Raw genomic sequence first — 16,459 nt, forward strand, 5'->3', positions numbered from 1 at the left:
ATCGAGTTGTAACTGAGAGTGAGATAGAGAAGACTGAAGTAATGTCGAAATGCATTAGCTGTGAGCAATACTAGATCTAACCAAGTAGTTTGTGCTAGTAGATAGATCAAACACTTGTTGATTACTCACCTCTTTGACAAGTTTGTAGCCCTTAATCGGGTAGGCCTCAAAGCCTTTGTAAAATCCTCTAACAAGGTGGTTCACACATGTGAATCTAAAATCCTCTAACAAGGTAGTCTTTAATCAGACTTATCTCCTAACAGAGATTGAGATTCCTAACAGGATCTGTTCTGGTGAAGAATATTGTAAGACCTTAACCAGTCTGACCTTAACCGGTCTGGTTTCTATTCTGCAGATAGTGACTTGTGAGTTCCATCTCAACGTGGTTTTTCCTAGTTGGGTTTCCATGTCAAATATCTTGTGTTATGGTTTCATTTCTTTTGTGGGTGAATGGTTTATTCGCATTTTGGTTTGTATGTGTGATAACCGGTTTGATTGTCAGAATACTTTATCGGTTTATCTCTAGACTGTGTAAGTGTTTTAGTGCAAAGATTTTTGGCATACTAATTCACCCCCCCCCTCTTAGTATTCATCAGTCCCTTCCTCCAACCTCTTCTCCAACTTCCTCAATCCTAGCCCTTGATATCTTCAGATTGAAACTAGACCGTTGATTCCTACCACCTCAGCTTTGGCCTTGGGAATCCTATAAATACCCCTCATTTTGGAGCAATAAAGACCACTTGCATCCTATATTTTATCATCATTACTAGAGGGATTTTATATCTTAATCATCTAGAATAATTGATAATTAGATCAATATTAGCATGTTTACAATAGCTTTAGCATGTTAATTTAGTTTCCATTTATCAATCATGTAGCCTAAATCATCATTTTAGATAAATCATGCATTAATCAATCATGCAATAAATCACTTGCATTATCATGAAGTAGCTACTCAACTTTTGAGTTACCACTTTGGAGTTCATTGCTCTGCTGAGAGCCAACAAATCCAACACCTTCAAAATTCTCAAAATAGAGGAAGATGGGACTTCTCAAAGGATATTTTGGTTTTCTTTTCTTTATCTTTCAATTTGATTCATAATTTAATTTATGTTGTCTCATCTATGTGCTTGTTTATTGCAACTAACCATAATTTTAGCAACACACCATCATAAATTGTAACCCTTCATAATTTTACACTTCTTTTTGTGCTCCTACCTTAATTTTTTTTCTCTTAGCTCTTATCCAAGCCTATTTCTAGCCTTTGTACTGTAACATTGATGTCATATGTCTACATGGTGATCTAAACCTCTATCCTAGATTGGGTGCACTCTATCCACAACTTTTTCACCATATTTGGGTAGACAAGCACATTTGGGGTGCCTCCCTAAAAACTAGGTGAAATGTTGAATATATTGATTCTCGATTCCTGCCAGTTGGTTCTCAATCTTGATGCTTCAATATGACTATTGGAGGTTAGCCTAATTTATAATATACCTTGTGAACCCTATATTAGAGAATTATTTCCATTCATTTTCATCCACCCATTGACATTTATTATCATCCACTCACATCCATCCAAAAAAATAAAAAAATTTATCCCAACATATCCTTCAAGCATTCTTTAGATCTAAGTATTATGGAGCAACATGTTACCAAAACCTTCATGCAAGCATGCATTTATTGATTGATTAGTTTACATCTTGTAATGTCATGTCATGTTATTGCATCGACACTTCTAATCACATTCAAAGAGAATCACATTGATCAACCATATTCATTTACAATAAGCTTGAGGTATATAATTCAAAATTTTACTTCAAAGAATTGCATTCCAAACTTAGGGTTTGACCTAGGAAAACCCATATCAACAACACCATTTTCCTCCTTTGTATGTGCAAGTTGTAGGATCTGATGATAAGATATATACAGATTTGAGAAAAATAGATAGAAACATGTAGGTTCAACTTTTACAAAGGAAAAAATTGGATGACAAGCCCCCCCAAGCACCATTGTCCAACACTTTCTGATGAAACTTCAGGGAAACACTGAAAACAAAATCATGATCTTGAAAATATATTTGTTGTCCACATCCAACACCTTGAGGACAAGGTCACCCTAAGAACCATTGTCTAACATCTTTGATTCTAAATTTAAAACACATGTTCCTCTCGACTTCTTATTTCTATATCTATACTTATGCCAACATATATGATCTAAGACTTCTTGTACGTGTTTATTCTTGTAATTTCAAATCTCTAGCCCTAAATCTTGCATTCAATTTAAATATTTCCATTTCTCATTTTCAACTCAATCAAAGAGAGAATACAAGTCAATCAACATTGAGCCCTTTCCAAATAATTAAGATTGGATCTATTGATTTCATCCTCCTTTTATGAAATGGTAATTGGAAGTGAGTTTATTACTTGTTTACATAGCTAAAATATTGAATATCCTCATTTTCCAACGATTATATTTTAGTGAACCTGATGATTCTAACACTTTGCATATGATTGGGTGTTTTTAGATATGATTTTGATAATGAAATTTACAAAACATTATTTGATTGCTATTTCACCTATGATTGCATTACTTATTAGCTATATTTAGCAAAATCATGTGTTGGATAATATCTTCTTTCACTTCATGTTGTTTGCATTGATTCATACAAATTTAATGTATTGCATTATCAGGGTTTCAAAGATGTTTCCTACATTCAATTCATTTCTCCAAGGTTTCATACATTTTTCATGTTTCTAAATGCTGATATATTTAAATAAATTAATGGACTATCTAGGCTTCATAAAGGATCTGGTAGATATTTCAAATGATATCATTACCAATCCTAGAGATGTTATTCAAATAAATTGTACTTGTATCTCTCCTGGAGTGTATTTTATTCATGAGGGAATAATTAATGCTCCTATCAATGATCTCTCCATTAGAGAAGCAACATTGAAGAGTAATGATGAATCCTCTTTTCACAAATATAATTTGATGCAAGAGGGACAAGGTAAACATGCTAGTCTTAGTACATCTATTACTCTAGATCTTCCTTATTCTCTAATAAACTATATTAATCATCAACAAATTTTGAGGCAAGATGATCTTGTGCATTTTATTAATGATATGTCTCCTAGCATAACATTGAGTAAAGATAAATATTTAGATGATGGGAATACTTCTTCCTAACCTAGCAAAGTGGACATGGATAATGATGATAAGAATAAGAATATACTTAGTAAGATATTTCCTCCTTCATCTCTATCCACCCTTTTGGCCCTTCAATGTGTACTTACACAAAAAAATTTAATTATATGTCCACAATGAAAATCCCCCCCTCCATTATTGGTTCTTTTACCAAAGCTTAATCCTCTCATTCAACAAGAAACAATGCCTATCTCCATTGAGGATCATTTGAAAAAAGAAAAAAAAATTGTTTGTAAATTCAAATATGATAAAAGGATCAAGTTACCCTCTAGACACTTCTTAAATAATCCAAAGCCAAGTGATAGCAATACACATTGTCTCTTTCAACATATTTATTCCCATTCTCTAAGTGATTGTAGAGATTTTAAAAAGTTTGTTCAAGATTTATGTAATAGGACTCTTATTAATATTACATTGTATCACATGCTTTTTCTCGGTCCAAATATGAAAGTGGTGCATTAGGATTGTTGGAATCAATGAAAACTTAGAAGGGGGTGAATCAGTGTTCTGCAATTCACAAATTTATTAAACTGATTCTTAAACCACTGGATGCATAAGCATGAAAGTAAAGTGCAGAAACATAAACCAATCAACAAAAAAACCATAACACTAGAATTTTTATGTGGAAACACGGAAAGGGAAAAACCATGGTGGGATTTGAAACCACGATATTATTATACGTTGATCAAGAGTATGATAATATTACAAAAGGGGAATGCACTTGCATTCAGGCACATTGCCTAGAACTCACTACTCAAATACAAAAGAGGGCTACAACCCAGAGGACTCAATATCCTACAAGTTATTACAAATGATTACAATAGTGAATGAACTGAAGAATAGGATCTACTAATGCCAAATAGCAGTTCCAGTTAAGCACAATCTGATTGTCTTCCTCTGTTCTTCTTATCTGCTATGTTCTATTGCACAACCATTTAACAGATCAACACAAAATCTACATATTGATGCTCATTCGCTCATAACACATAAATATTCTCACATCTACCATACATATACCATACCAAAATGATCATACAAGTTGATCTTATATATCCACATCGGCAAAATAAATCAATTCCCATATCGGCTTGCAAAAGCTGCATAACACACAACATGAACCGTGTATCCAACAAGTCGACTCAATCCATCCACAAATCCATATGCAAACCCTAAATAAATGATAAAAATATTCACACATGTTGGATCAATCTCCTAAAACTCAAAACCAATCACTGAAATCATCCCAAAGATTCTAGATCACACGTTACACCAAAATGGCTATGTTCTTCCTAAATCACCAGATACTAGATCTTCAATCTCACTCATGGATCAACATTAGATACTAGGATTACAAAATAAGCTACCTCAAGCCTCTAATCATCTGCCTCTATTACCACAACCAAATTTATGCAACCAATATTAAGATCTGCACAATGTATTCATACTCTTTTGGATACTATATTCCACCTTCTAGACTTATGCCTAATGAAAAATACAATTTTTGGTAAATCAAATCTACTTATATTGGATATTATTGTTGCATTGAGTTGCCATCAATGACAACTCCTAAGCATTTCTCATGCATCAATCTTCACCGAAACAGTGTCTCTTGCCAACAATCTCCCCCTTTGGCATTGATGACAACACTGTGAAAAAAGACACTATCAAAATTGTCTGCAAAACTTCAAAATTTCAATACTGTAATACCTCAATAGATCAATAAGCTCCCCCTAAGAATATACACCATTTTTCACCTCGCTCTTTCCCCCTTTGACATCAATGAAAAAGTTAGGAATCCACCAAGGTTTATGTATATGGATATATACAGTGGCTTAGTACATATATAGTGGTTTACAAATTTACTTTCATTCTTATGCATCTGATGGTTTAAGAATCAGTTTAATAAATTTGTGAATTGTAGAACAATAATTTTCCCCCCTCTCAATGTTCATTGATTCCAACAAGGACTTGCTTCACCTATTATGTTGCTCTTGATTATGTGGAATTAGTAACTTACCTATTTTGGGCTCTTTGACATTCATGATGGTACAATTTTATGTGCAATCAGACTTTGATAGTGTAAGGTGTTGAAAATTATGGTTCCACAACCTTAATTGATAAATACACTAATTTCCATGGGATCACCTTACATTACATGAAGGTAATTGAACTTGATTGATTCAATCCTAAAAGGACTGAATTTAGATCAAATTAATTCTTCCCTTGTTCAAGTTGAAAGATGAATTTGAATTAGGTTTGATTTGCAATGCTATATCTAGAACAAACAATGAGTAAAACAAAACAGTAACCAAATGTTCAATATCTCAAGTAGAGTTGTAAACTAAGATCTGAGGAGGCAAAATGGATTAGAAGCTATGATGGAGGATTCTGACTAAATTTTCGAGACCGAGGGGAGAAGGTTGCCTTGGTCCTTTGAATATCGAGGGCAGACAGATAGGATGTTTTTAGTATCAAGATGACTCATGAAATCAACTATCAAAAGGTCATTAGAAATTCCCATGATTAAGGGGAGCCAACCATCCAAGTTCTATTTTTGTACCTTCAAAATCTAAATATGATTGTCCTCATCTATGTTTCCTAAATCCTTGCTCATAGCTCCTAGGATAATTTCATGCTCACAAAAAGAAGGAAATAGGTTTTGTTGATGGCGGTTTCCTTAGGTCAAACCCCAGTTTAGGAATTAACCATGAATTGAATTGGTAATTGAAATGGAATTAAAATAAAATAAAATGCTTTCCTTTTGAGGGAAAGGCTAGATCTGATCTAAAAAATAGTTGAACTTGATACATTGATGAATTTTTCTTGGATCCTCATGCAAAGGCTTAGGATGTAATGTAGAATGTCCCTATATAAAGTTGATCATGGATGCTTGGACATGAATTCTTGATATTGACTTCACCTTCTCCTTCAATGCTTCATGAATACTTGAATTCTTGCTCACATGAACTGAAATTGATTTTTCTATAGTGTAATTGAGATATTGATTGAATTTATTAGGTTTAAAAATGTGGGAGGTAGGCTTCCTTTTATATGTAACCATGCATTAAATCTTTGAATTTTTGGAGAAGGCCATCATGGGGCCAATTTTCTTGCCCACATCAAGTGACCATTGTGAGATTGTATTTTGGGTCTTAATTCGAAGGATATGAATGATTTGTTATTGTTTGTGGGTGGTATAAAGAGAAATTTTGCAAATCATTTTAAGGTACAAAAGATAGAAGATAGAGGACAAAGGTTAGATATTGAGAAAAAATGTAGATACTGGCGAGATTTTGGTTTGGTAGGGCTGAAGCCGGAAGGGCTGAGGTCCATAATAGGGTTGAACTGGTTGATTGTTACCGAAGGCCGAATTGATGTGTAGATGATCTGTGGATCTTATATTGGTATTGTAAGCATTGTTTGTAATCTTGGGATGTAGTCCATCATATGTCTTATGTAATTCATTAAACTGTAATAAGAATTCTTCATACCATTTACCGATTATGTATTCTATGGGGTGGTTGCTCTTTCTGGTTTATCTATGTGATGCCGGTTACCGATATATCTTGTAATAACCCACCATAATTAACTCAACAAAATTGGCCATTTTTTTTTTTTTTTTAATTTAATCATTGTGTTAGACTCAATCACATACTCTGGGCATCCATCCATTTGGATTAGGCATTCATCCATCTGGGATGAGAATCTAACCATACAGGTTAGGCATTTGTCCATATGGGACATAAGATTTCATCTATCCAATACAGGATAGGCATCTACCCATATGGGGTAGGCATCTACCCATATGGGGTAGGCATCTATCCAATCGGGATAGGTGGTGCTCTAGCCAGACACTTAGACTCATCGGGACAATTCGGGTTTTGAGCCACTCACTAAGTACTACACTCTTCTAACAGAAGTGCAACAAGGTCGCCGTCCTTAGGAATAATTGAATAACATAATACAAGCTTGAATTCTGCCTTGGAATTTGGCTTAAAGCCTTGGGAAGTCAAGCGAATCTATATGGGATTCGTTCCGAGTATGCATTGAATTACTTTTTCCATTTTAAATATCTTTCAAATTATGATTCTATTCAATCCTTCTATACCAAGCCTAGACCCCACCCACGAATGCCTGAGTACGAGGGACAACTCTGTCCCAAGACTGCCTACATACCCGCTTCAGCACGGGATCAAGGTGTAAAGTATGTAGTTCTATTTTCTACTCTATGGTTTGATGTAAACTAATTAGTGGGTACACAACCCTTTCTAGGGTCAATGTCCCAGATAGTTTCTCTGCAATTGCTACCCATGGTGGTAGCACTTAAAAAAAGGCTCAAGATGGCCTATTGTTTGTGGCCTAAAACAACTTCATCCTAACACCTATCATAAGCGTTACCCTTGACCAAATTGTTGATCACCAATATCTCTTCAAAAATTAATTTCATAAAAGCATTTTACTTAACCAACCCTAAAGGGGGTTTACTATGGTTTAACTCAATGGATGAAAAATTATTTAAGGATTATCTTATTATATTATCGATCCAAGAGGGATTACCCGCCCCTTGGATTTTAACTTCCAAGTGTCCCGTATTACTCCCCGACGATTTATAGGGACAATGCCATAGACATCATTGATGTAGCTTTATTAGGCGTTAAGTGCAATAGTTCAACACGATGACATTACCCATAAGCATGACCCAGAGGCACCGTATATACTGAACACTACTAGGTTTTGGTTTTCATCTTCCTTTATTTAGTTTTCTAGCTAAGAAGCTATGAAAACATCATGCTTGAAAATAATCATGAAATAAATGTACATAAATAGACATTTCGAAGTTTAATTATTTGAATAACTACTTTGATGGCAACCAAGTACCATTTGATAAAAGAAATACCATTCTTCTACAACTAAACTAATTAATATATAATCGTATGATAATGACAATTATGAACTAACATATTAAAACATGTAACATGTATGAAGATAATGCGAAGGTAACTTGCTCATCAATGAATGCAATTTAACATATAAGGAATGCGCATGATGCAAAAATAATGACATGTACATATGAAATTAAGTAATGTTTACTTCGATCGTGAGAATATTTAATTATAGAGTTACTAGTTCCAAATGAGCAATTAGTTTATACTTTTGGAAATTTTGGATCAAATCGTAATAATAAGACTTATTTGTTTTTAAGTGAGCCAAAAATCACTGATCAAGTAATCCAATAAATCCTTAAAGGATTGAGACAATAAGTTTAAATTTCAATCCTTTTACTAATTTATTAACTTAAAATTTATCTAATCAATTATTAGCAATTAACATAAAATTTAATTAAAAACAATTATTAAAAATTAACTTAAAATTTAACTAAAAACAATTATTAAAAATTAACTTAAAATTTTATCCAAAGTAATTATTAAAATTCCAAAATTGCAATTTCAAAGAATATAATTAAAAAAAGCGAATTCTTTGTTTAATAGCAAATTGGGGGGTGGGGTGGGGACCATAGGTCCCATCACCCCTGCGGTCCTGCATGCGCAGGCCCGTAGGGTTGAGAGGACACCGCGGCCCCCCCCCACTCCCCTCCAGCCATTTCCGTGATAGTGGCCTCAGGGGTAGTGGAGGGTACCACTGCCCCTCCCCGGTGGTTACAATAACCGTCTCCCCCGTACGCCTTGCGTTATGCAATTTTTTTTTTTTGAGACTGTGCCATATTAATCGCTTGCAACATATATATATATATATATATATATATATATATATATATATATATATATATATATATATATATATATATATATATATATAAAACAAAAGAGTATTTATTTATGAAAATAAGAACATGAATAAGATAGATAATCAAACAATTGTTTTAGATTGATTTTCAGTATTCAGAAGGTTAATATTTTCCAGTATTCACAGGGGGATAGAGAGTTTATTTCTAGTATGCATAGGGAGATAGTTTATTTCCAATATTCACAAGAAGATTGTTTATTTCCAATATTCACAGGAAGATTGTTTATTTCCAGTATTCACAGGAAGATTGTTTATTTGCAGTATTCACAGGGAGATTTTATTCAACTAATATTCACAGACAGATCTTATTCAACTCATAGGTAGATTTATTTAACTAATAATTACAGAGAGATCTTATTCAACTCACAGGGAGATTTATTTAACTAATAATCATAGAGAGATTTGTTTAACTAAAAATCACAGAGAGATTTATTTAACTAGTGATCAGAGAGAGATTTAAAATAATCACAGAGAGATTAAAGAATGAGATTTAGATTTCCATTTGAAGAACCAAAGAAATGAATTAGAGGGAAGAAATAAAGATTCAAATCACACAGGGAAGAATTTTAATCTCAGAAAAAGAGATTTTAAACAAATAAAGGAATATGATTTTTTTTGCTAAAATCTTTGGAAAAAAAAAACAAAAGCAAGATGATGTGCATATTTTCTTAAGGGAAATAAAATAAAAAATATAAACTATCTTTTATATGCACTATATGAAAGCATTATCATTATTATTTATCCCTAAATAAAAGATTTACAATCTAATATAAAAAAATAAATTCTTTATATAAAGGAAGATCTATAACTATATTTTTGATATTACGAATTCCTCATAAGTGAATGTGAAATAACAAGGAGAGAACCTGGTTTATCAAGCTTGATGTTGAATCCACTAGCTATCCTTATGATCCTTCCTTGCAACTTGAGAGAAATCCTTCAAACAACAACTTAAAATTCCTGCAACGAAAATGAGACTACCAAAGAAGATCTACTTCTAAAACTTGGGAAATTTCCTTCAAAACATAATCAACTCCCTTCTTTGAAACTTGCATACAATTTTATAAGAAAATTCCCTCCATTCAACTATCTAGAAAATTTAATTAAAAAGGGGATTCTTTTCCAATATTGGACTTCATGCAAGGTGGTGGAGATTCCTCTAGAAGCTTCTTATTCTTCCTACAACATGTGCCAAAATTGGGAGTGGAAAATAAATAAATAAAAATAATTATATTCTCCAAGTGTGTGTGTGTGTATTCATTTTTTTTTCTTTTTTTCTTTTTTTCTTTTATAACATTCATTCCATCATTTTAAATAGCTTAACCAAAATATAATAGAATTGTACTTAAATCAAAAAGTGATAGAGGAGGGTTGTGACATCCTTCCCCCCTTAATTTGTGCATCGTCCCGATGCACTTATTGAACACATCCAAAAAAAAAAAAGTCTATAGTTCATGATTAAAACAAAAAGGGAAACAACTACTACATTTCCTTTGTATCTTCCCACATGGCATTCTTTTCATCACACTGGTTCCATTGTACTTTGCATTGATCAACCACTTTGTTGTGCAACTGGCACTGGCACCTCTCCAAGATTTTGAATGGCTCTATCATTATTCCTCCCATTTCCTTCAACATATTTGGTCCAACAATTACTCTATCTTCAAGACTATCCCAACTCAAAGGTGTTCGACATGGTGTACCATACAATGCTTTGAAAGGTGCCATTCCTAGATATGTTTGATATGTATTATTGTAAGAAAACTCTACCAGAGGTAGGTACTCTTCCCATTTCTTCTGTTGGTCCATGCAGTACATGCGAAGTAGGTCTTCCATAACCTGATTTGTCCTTTCTGTCTGACCGTCGGTTTCAGGATGGTATGCGGTGCTAAAAATTAGTTGAGTTCCCAGAGCTGATTGAAGAGTGGTCCAAAACCTTGAAGTGAATCTAGCATCTCTATCTGATATGATTTTATCTGGTATTCCATGCAACCTAAATATTTCCTTAACAAAATGCCTAGCCAAGGTAGGTGCATCATCTGTCAGGTTCCCTGGTATAAAGTGTGCCACCTTAGTGAGTTTGTCAATTGCCACCATTATTGTATAATGTCTAGAAGGTGATGTGGGTAACCCTTGCACAAAATCCATGCTAATAACTTGCCACTTGTGTTGAGGTACATCATGTAATTGTAACAATCCAGCTGGATGTCTATGTTCTGCCTTTACTCTTTGACACTCCAAACATTTAGCCACATACTTGACTATGTCATTCTTCATCCCTTGCCAAAAGTATAACTTCTTTAGATCTTCATAAAGTTTGTTAACTCCTGCATGCCCTGAATAAGGGGCATTGTGAGCCTCTGACAAGACTACTTCCCTTAAGTTCTTTGAATTAGGAATATAGATTCTATTATTGAATCTGAGCAATCCATCTTCGTCTAGTGTATACCCTTCAATCTTAGGATTGGTTGGATCGTGTTCTAATGTCTATTTGACTTGCTCATACCATGGGTCATGCTCTTGCTCATCCATTACTTGCCTTTCGAAAGAAGTTTTGAAAGTTGCTATAGTCATCAAGTGTCTCCTCCTACTTAAGGCATCTGCCACCCTATTTTAATTCCCCTTAATATATTCAATTTCAAAATCATATTCACTTAGAAACTCTAACCACCTTCTTTGTCTGGCATTTAAGTGGGGTTGAGTAAAGATGTACTTTAGTCCTTGGTTATCTGACTTTAACTCAAAGGGCTTCCTAGTAAGAAGTGTCTCCATTTCTGTAGGGTATGCACAATTGTTGCTAACTCTAAGTCATGGGGTGCATAATTAACTTCATGAGTCTTCAGCTTCTTAGATTCGTAAGCTACTACCCCTTCATCTTGAACAAGTACTCCTCCTAAACCTTCAATAGAAGCATCAGTTATGACTTTGAAGTGTCCATTTGGATCTGTAGAATGGGTGTTGAAGTTAGTTTCCCCTTCAAAATTTGGAATGCCTTCCTTATCACTTTGTTCAGTCCACACAAACCTTTTACCCTTCCTTTGTAATGAGGTGATGGGGTTTTCTATCTTGGAGAATCCTTCCACAAACCTCCTATAGTAACCTGCTAGCCCCATAAAGCTTCTTACCTCTGAAACGTTCTTAGGGATCGACCATTCTACTATTGCCTTTATCTTATCTGGATCAACTGCTATTCCTTCCTTTGATATTATATGCCCAAGGTAGTGAATCTTTTCCTCAAAGAAGGCACATTTTGACAATTTCCCATATAACTTATGTTCTCTCAACCTTTGCAAAAAAATTTGTAGGTGTACTAAATGTTCCTCCTCATTCCTAGAGTAAATCAATATGTCATCCAAAAATACCAAAACAAATTTATCCAGGTAGTCGTGGAGTACACTATTCATTAGGTTCATAAATGCAGCGGGGGCATTGGTTACACCAAAAGGAACTACTATGAACTCATAATGCCCATATCTAGTCCTGAAAGCTGTCTTCGGAATGTCTTCCTCCTTCATTCTGAGTTGATGGTATCCTGACCGGAGGTCTATGTTTGAGAAAACTGCTGCTCCTTTCATTTGGTCAAAAAGATCCTCTATTCAAGGTAAGGGATACCTATTCTTTATTGTGACCTTGTTCAACATCCTATATTCGATGCATAGCCTTAAGGTTCCATCCTTCTTTTTAACAATCAAAACTGGTGCTCCCCATAGTGATACACTTGGCCTTATTAATCCCTTAGCTAAGAGTTCCTCTAATTGGATCTTGAGCTCTTGCAATTCAGTTGTGTTCATTCGATAAGGTGCCCTTGATACTGATTCAGCTCCTGGTAGTACTTCGATAGAAAAGTCAAACTTCCTTTTAGGAGGTAAGCTGGGCAACTCTTCTAGAAATACATCCTTGAATTCCTTTAAGAAGGGGGTATTTTCCTCTTTTCCTTCATCAATTTCAACCATATAGATTAGGCCTCCTCTTCTTCTTTCCTTCTTTAAATGCATGGCTGATATGGTTTCTATATTAATGGGTTTAAACTTTCCTTGGATTTTGACCTTTTTCCCCCCATCATCCAAACATTCAACAACTTTGTTATAGCAATCTACATTAGCTTGATGGTCTATTAACCAAATCATTCCAATAATTACATCATATAATCCTAGGGGTGCGACATAGAGATCTACCCTTGTTTCAAACTCAGGAAATTGTACCCTTGCCCTCGGCAAACACTTAGTTACTTCCCTAGTTGCCTTATCCCCATATTGAACCATCCATGATGACTCCATTTGATTAAATTTTAATGCATATTTGCTTACTAATTCAGGTGAGATGAAACATTCAGATGACTCAGTGTCAATTAGAATTGAAATTGGTTGTTCAAATAGTGTACCTGTAGTTTCCACGGGGACATTCTAGTATCTTCCTCTTCGGTTCCTAACTGCTGCATGAATCCTTTGCTGGGGCCCTTGTTGGGGTTGATTGGCCCTAATCTATCCTTGCATCCTAGGACACTCTCTAGCAAAATGGTTTCCCCAACACATGAAGCATCCACCCGGAGGACCCCTTCTACTTTGATTCCTAGGGGGATCATTCCTTGTTTCATTGGCCCTGGGTGGATAAGTTATCCTATTCTACTGGTCATTCCTGCTATAGTTGCCTCTGTTATTATTGCCTCGGTTATTATTAATATTTCCATTTCTCTGATATTGATTAGGAGGTGGCCTTCTTTCGGAAGAATTATTCCTTTGACCTTTGTTGAAGTTAGTGTTCCCATTGAATTCCTGCTTCCTTTTAAATAAGTGGTTCCCATTATAGTTCTGCCCTGCTAGTGTTTGAATCTTCCTCTCTTGCCTTAGGGACTTTTCAAGTACTTCGTTCATGTTTTTGGGTCCATGCATGTCAACCTCTGCCCCTATGTTGGTATTCAGCCCCAAAATGAACTTCCTTGCTTGGCCTTCTTCATCTTTCTGGTACACAGGTACATATTTAAGCAACTTGGTGAACTTATCCCAATATTGTTGGACGGATAGGGGCCCTTGACATAGATTATGAAATTCTATCACCTTCTCATAAAAGAACAATTGAGGGAGCCACCTCTCTCGAAAGTGGTGAACAAATTGATCCCATGTGACTATTTCTCTGCTATACCCATTTTGTTCCTTGGTGTTGGTCCACCAACTAGCTGCCTCCCCTGTGAGTTGATAGGAACCCCATAAGGCTTTGGTTGTTTTGCTAAAATCTCTTAGTTCAAAATAATTTTCCATTTCATTTAACCAATTCTCAGCTCCTTCACCAATTTGCCTCCCATCGAACTTAGGAGGGGTGATTTTCTTTAGATCCTTGGAGAGTTCCAATATGTTATTTTCTTTTCTATTACTCATCATATTCCCTTGATTGCTACCAGGATTTCCATTTTCAGTACCACTTCGATTTTCAAAGTCATTATGCCTTGCCCTAAGGTCCTGCATTGATTGTTCCAAGAAGTTGATTTTATCTCTTTTCTCAGTTAGAAGGTTGATTATAGCCTCGACCCCATCTTCATTATTTCCTGGGTTATGTTGATCCCCTTCATGGTCTTCCTCATGGTTTTATTCATGGTTTTCCTCATGGTTTTATTTTCTTTGACTCCTAGTGGTAGTACATCTTCCATTACCCCTTCCTCTTCCTCTTCCTCTTCCTCTAGCCATTCTAGGTTTTTTACCTGAAAGTTAAATTATGTAGTTAGTTCTTGGTTTAGGATTTTAAAATTTAATTTCTACCATTGTAAAACATTCCCTTAGTTGTATAAATTGAAGTGAGCTCAAGGCCTAGATTTGAACCTTTTCTCTGATACCACATGTAATAACCCACCATAATTAACTCAACAAAGTTGGCCATTCTTTTTTTTAAATTTTTTTATTTAATCATTGTGTTTGATTCAATCGCATACTTTGGGCATCCATCCATTTGGATTAGGCATTCATCCATCCGGGATGAGCATCTAACCATACGGGTTAGGCATTTTTCCATACGGGACATAAGATTTCATCTATCCAATACGGGATAGGGATCTACCCATACGGGGTAGGCATCTATCCAATTGGGATAGGTGGTGCTCTGGCTAGAGACTTAGACTCATCGGGACCATTCGGGTCTTGAGCCACTCACTAAGTACTACACTCTTCTAATAGAAGTGCACTGAGGTCGTCGTCCTTAGGAGTAATTGAATAACATAATACAAGCTTGAATTCTACCTCAGAATTTGGCTTAAAGCCTCGGGAAGTCAAGCGAATCCATACGGGATTCCTTCCAAGTATGCATTGAATTACTTTTTCCATTTTAAATATCTTTCAAATTATTATTCTATTCAATCCTTCTATACCAAGCCTAGACTCCACCCACGAACGCCTGAGTACGAGAGACAACTCCATCCCAAGACTACCTACATACCCGCTTTAGCACGGGATCAAGGCGTAAAGCATTTAGTTCTATTTTCTACTCTATGGTTTGATGTAAACTAATTAGTGGGTACGCAACCCTTTCTAGGGTCAATGTCCCAGACAGTTTCTTTGTGGTTGCTACCTATGGTGGTAGCACTTAAACAAAGGCTCAAGATGGCCTATTGTTTGTGGTCTAAAACAACTTCATCTTAACACCTATCATAAGTGTCACCCTTGACCAAATAATAGATCACCAATATCTCTTCAAAAATTAATTTCATAAAAGCATTTTACTTAACCAACCCTAAAGGGGGTTTACTATGGTTTAACTCAACAGATGAAAAATCATTTAAGGATTATCTTGTTAGATTATCGATCCAAGAGGGATTACCCGCCCCTTGGATTTTAACTTCCAAGTGTCCCTTATTACTCCTCGATGATTTATAGGGATGATGCCACAGACATCATTGGTGTAGCTTTATTAGGCATTAAGTGTAGTAGTTCAACATGACGACATTATCCGTAAGCGTGACCCAGAGGCACAGTATATACCGAACGCTACTAGGTTTTGGTTTCCATCTTCCTTTATTTAGTTTTCTAGCTAAGAAGCTATGAAAACATCATGCTTGAAAATAATCATGAAATAAATGTACATAATTAGATATTTCAAAGTTTAATTGTTTGAATAACTACTTCGATGGCAACCAAGTACCATTTGATAAAAGAAATACCATTCTTCTACAACTAAACTAATTAATATATAATGGTATGATAATGACAATTATGAACTGACATATTAAAACATGTAACTTGTATGAAGATAATGGGAAGGTAACTTGCTCATCAATGAATGCAATTTAACATATAAGCAATGTGCATGATGCAAAAATAGTGACATTTACATACGAAATTAAGTAATGTTTGTTTCGATCATGAGAATATTTAATTATAGAGTTACTAGTTCCAAATGAGCAATTAGTTTATACTTTTGGAAATTTTGGATCAAATCGTAATAATAAGACTTATTTGTTTTT

The sequence above is a fragment of the Cryptomeria japonica genome, chromosome 10 (assembly GCF_030272615.1).
Source record: "Cryptomeria japonica chromosome 10, Sugi_1.0, whole genome shotgun sequence".
NCBI classification, from domain to species: Eukaryota; Viridiplantae; Streptophyta; class Pinopsida; order Cupressales; family Cupressaceae; genus Cryptomeria; species Cryptomeria japonica.